General features: G+C 26.9%; 1 long non-coding RNA gene across 1 annotated transcript; it reads right to left on the bottom strand.

Annotated features, from left to right (window-relative positions):
• Positions 1 to 2968: 2968 nt before the first annotated feature.
• LOC110938671 lies at positions 2969 to 4411 on the bottom strand. Its single transcript, XR_002591580.2, has 5 exons — positions 4309 to 4411; positions 3859 to 3950; positions 3434 to 3501; positions 3275 to 3359; positions 2969 to 3033 (listed from the first exon to the last, which is right to left on the bottom strand). It is a non-coding gene; the product is annotated as an uncharacterized LOC110938671 (long non-coding RNA).
• Positions 4412 to 5252: the final 841 nt, after the last annotated feature.

Raw genomic sequence — 5252 nt, 5'->3', positions numbered from 1 at the left:
AATCAACTTTAAAAACGAAGGAGCGTTATTTTTAGGATCCATAACTGCAAAGGAAATAAGGAATTTAAAAAAAATATATAACAGTAACTTATTTATAGAAACAATGTCTAATTACAGAAATTGAGTTATAATTGAGAATACAAAAATTAACCTTAAAAACAGTAATGTGTTTATGGAAACAAAAACATCTTTAGAAAGAAATTAAAGGTATCTTTAAACCTAAATAGAAAAACTCATAACTGACAAAACTAACAATGTGAACTTCAAAAGATAATGACATAAAGTTTCAAAATTATGCCTAAACAGAAAATTTAATAAGAAATAAGAAAGAGTATACATATAAAAAAACAAACAATACCAACAACATTTAACTAACCTCTTCTGGTAGAAGAACATTCCGAGTCCGAATTTCAAAAAAGATTAAGGGTTCACCATGGGAAAATACAAACAATAAATCATTCAGAATATATATTACTAATTTAAAAAAAATAGTGACACAAAATTTAATAAGAAATAAGAAAGACTACACATCAAAAAACAAACAATACCAACAACATTTAACTAACCTGTTTTGGTAGACGAACATTCCGAGTACGAATTTCACAAAAGATTGATGGTTAACCATGGGAAAATACAAACCATAAATCAAGAACATATATTACTAATTTAAAAAAATTACTGAACAGAAAGGATAAAATTAAATATTACAAACTTAAAAAAAATAAAAAAAAATATAAAATTTAACTAACCTCTTTTGTTTGAGGAATTATCGGAGTCCGATTTTTATCACAGATTACGGATTCACATGAAAAACAAATTCAACAAAATTCAATAACTGTCATAAATGGGGAAGATATGATAAACAACTAACTAAAACAACATACCTTTAATTTTTTTGATCGGATCTACAGAAATAAGAACAAAGAAAACGTTATTAGCAATCGAAACAATCTTTATAAAATCAACTTTGTATACAATCGAATAACATAAATAACAACATACCTTTAATTTTTTTGATCGGATCTACAGATATCAGAAAAAAAATGGTTTTGAGCAATCGAAACAATCTTTATAAAATCAACTTTGTATAAAATCGAATAACATAAATAACGCAGATCTTGGTTCAATTTGTTATATTTACCTTTGATTTGATCCGGATTCTTGGTTGAAGATTGTGATCGGAAAAGTTAGGTAGAAGAGAGAGATTAGAGAAAAAAGGTTGTGCGTATAAAGATGGATAGGGACAATAAACAACATACCTGCAATTTATGTTCGGATCTGAAAGAAAATAATCATAGATGAAGATAACAACAAAATAATTAGTAGCGAATAAAAGAAAGATTCAGAAACATCTAAATAACCTATAAAAACAGTTGCAACCTTGGATCTCTATCGAATGCTTCAAAGAATCAAGAACACCATTAGGTTAAAGTAATAGAAGATGATTGTCGGTAGGCGAGATTTTGTGGAACTGATGGAGGATCTTGCTGGTGACGATAGGAGGGAGAGATAGTGCAACTATGTTTTTTTTAGGGTTTGTGGATGAGTAGTGTGAAAAAAGAATGAGAAAAAAAGAAATATAAAGGATTCATTAATCCGACCCATTTTCTTTCGGATCCCGCGTCCAAGAAGAATTTAGTGTATTTAGAATGGTTTCCCTCCTAAAATCACCATCTACTCTACCATATGATGCCACATAAGTAAAATGGCTTCACTATTCAAGGACATATAGCTCAAATCATCTCATTTATTAATATACTAGGTTATCACCCGCGAACTTCGCGGGTAGAAACATTTACTTTATATTAATCGAACTGTCATTAAATAAAATAAAAATACATGTTTTCGAACATAATTTTTTTATAATTGTTTTGAATTGAAAGTTGTAGTCATTGGGTTGCGAGTAAGGTCAGAAACTTCGAGCAAGAACCAGAGGCAGAAACTTGCCTCATTGAATGACCCAAGAAACAAAAAAAAAACTTTTATTTTTTATAATAAAATATACGCATGGAGTTGTTCGAACCTGCAAAACAAACTCATTTAATTAAATTTGGAAATTAATTAAAAGTTTAAATAAGAAAATATAAACAACAAAAACTTTATTCATTAAATATACATTATATATTTTTTTAACAATCATGACCAATCGAAATATAACAAATTAGTAACATGGATATTAATATAGTGTTGATTGTTCCAATTTTCAAATAATGACTTGCTTATTAAAAAAAATCCATTAACTTTGAAGGCATTAAACTGACTTGCTAATGGTATTCATTCATACCTAATACGATACGCTAATCAATAAATAAAACACACACTAAAAAACCATTCAAATAATAATGTTGAGTAAATCATTCAAAACTCTATCCAAATGTATGTCATTTAGTACTCAATGGTAACAAAACACACAACAAAGTGAAACCAAGAGTTCCTTGTAGGGGAATGAGTCTGAAAGAAGCTCTTCACCTAAAAATACAAAACACAATTTGAATTAGATATGCAACTCGAGTACAAAAATAATAGTTAAAGACTCGAAGCATCCCTAAAATTACAAATAATATAGTCAAAGCATCTCATAAAAAACATTAAGATTTCAAAGCATTCAAAATTTAAATTCAAACACAATAATAGTTTACTTCAAAATTTAAATTTAAAATAATGATTGACTTGAAAATGTAAAATTTAAAATCTGAAAATCAAATCACTAATATCCAATCCCGTAAATCAAGCAAACTTATTAGGAAAATCTAACCTTTGAAATTTAAATTCAATTTACAAATTCGAAATTTAAAATGAAACACATTAATAGAAAACTTTCAAATTTAAATTTAAAATAATATTTGACTTCGAAATTGAAAATTTAAAATCATAAACAATAATGGTTTATTTCAAAATTTAAATTTAAAATAATGATTGACTTCAAAATTTAAAATTTAAAAATCAAATCACTAAGGAAACATACCAACAATATAGGATCATATTCCTCAATCACCTTTAACAACGAATGAGAGATGTTTTTAGGATCCATAACTGCAAAGTAAGTAACCACTGTTTTAAAAAATATATAATGTTTTAAAAAATATATAATGATAATATATTTATAGAAACAAAGTCTATTTACAGAAACCGAATCATAATTCTGAATACAAAAATCATCTTTAACAACAGTAATCTATTTATAGAAACAAAAACAAATTTAAAAATGAAATTAAAGGCATCTTTAAAGAATTAATAACTAACTAAATACAAAAATTATAACTAAATGACTCACGATAAATCATCATCAATAATTTTAAGACATTGACATATGGAAGTTGTTCTCCCCACAATAAGGTTGCAAAATCATACGGTATTTCCTATCAATCGAAAAAAAAACATATAAGTTGCAATAACTTATTGTGTGCACAAACTGAAAACTTAAGAAACATACCAAAAATATAGAATCATAGTCCCCAATCAACTTTGATAACGAAGGAGTGTTGTTTTCATGATCCATAACTGCAAAGGAAGTAACCACTGTTTAAAAAAATATATAACGCTAATCTATTTATAGAAACAAAGTCTATTTACAGAAACGGAATCATAATTTCGAATACAAAAATCATCTTTAACAACACTAATCTATTTATAGAAACAAAACCAACTTTAAAAAAAATTAAAGACATCTTTAAAGAATTAACAATGAACTAAATACAAAAATTATAACTAAATACAAAAAATTATAACTCACAAAACAAACCATAAGAACTTCAAAAGATAATCACATAAAATTTCAAATTAACGCTTAAAGACAAAAATAAAAAAGAAAGACTATACATATAAAAAAACAAACAACACCAACAAAACTGAACTAACCTATTTTTGGTTGACGAACAATTCAAAAAATATAAGATCATAGTCCTTAATCAACTTTAACAACGAAGGAGCGTTGTTTTCATGATCCATAACTGCAAAGGAAGTAACCACTGTTTAAAAAAATATATAACGGTAATCTATTTATAGAAACAAAGTCTATTTACAGAAACCGAATCATAATTTCGAATACAAAAATCATCTTTAACAACACTAATCTATTTATAGAAACAAAAACAACTTTAAAAAGAAATTAAAGACATCTTTAAAGAATTAACAACTAACTAAATACAAAAATTATAACTAATTACAAAAAATTATAACTCACAAAGAAACCATAAGAACTTCAAAAGATAATCACATAAAATTTCAAATTAACGCCTAAAGACAACAATATAAAAAGAAAGATTATACATATAAAAAAACAAACAACACCAACAAAACTGAACTAACCTGTTTTGGTCGACGAACAATTCGAGTCCGATTGTCACAAAAGATTGAGTGTTTACCATGAGAAAAACAAACCATAAAACATTCAGAACATATGTTATTAATTTTTGAAAAAAAAAATACCGAAAAGAAAGGATAAAATCAAACCTACACAAACTTAAAAAAGAGAAAACAATTATAACATTTAACTAACCTCTGTTGTTTGACGAGTGATCGGAGTCCGATTTTATCCAAGATTTAGGGTTCCACATGAAAAACAAAATCAACAAAAATCAGTAACTTTGATAAATGTCGAAGAGATGATTAACGTTCATAGACACTACATAAATCGGAGAATGTAGATGATGATAATAAAACCTCTGATCTTGATTTTGTTTGCAAAAAAACAAAAAGATAAATGTTCAATCGCTTGATTAAAGATACACATTAGATAAACAACAAATTAAAACAACATACCTTCAATTTTTATGATCAGATCTACAAAGTTTAGGACAAAGAAGAAGTTAATAGCATTCGAAGCAATCTTTATAAAATCAAGTTTCTATAGAATTGAATAACATAAATAAAGCAGATTTAGGATCGATTGTGTAGATTACAATCGTAAAACAAAGAAATCAGAAACAATAAAATCAAAAACATAGAAACATACCTTTGATTGGTTAATAGGATTGATTTGTGTGAAGAAGATGATGTTGCAGAGGTTTTGCTATGGTTTGGAATTGAGGATCTTGGTGGTGGCGATAGGAGAGAGGATGCAACTTAGTTTTTTAGGGTTTGTAAAGTGTGTGCAAGAAGATTAAGAAAAAAAAGGAAATATATACTATGACCCGAATTCAAAAAAAAAGGAAACAAAAAACCCGACCGAATACATTTCGGATCCCGCATTTTTTATCTTGAAATAGTGATTGTAGAAGCCATATGTGATTTCCCTCCTAAACTATATTGCC

The sequence above is a fragment of the Helianthus annuus genome, chromosome 1 (assembly GCF_002127325.2).
Source record: "Helianthus annuus cultivar XRQ/B chromosome 1, HanXRQr2.0-SUNRISE, whole genome shotgun sequence".
Classification (NCBI taxonomy): domain Eukaryota; kingdom Viridiplantae; phylum Streptophyta; class Magnoliopsida; order Asterales; family Asteraceae; genus Helianthus; species Helianthus annuus.
Note: the sequence above shows the minus strand (reverse complement) of the source record. Positions and strands in the feature narration are given on the sequence as shown.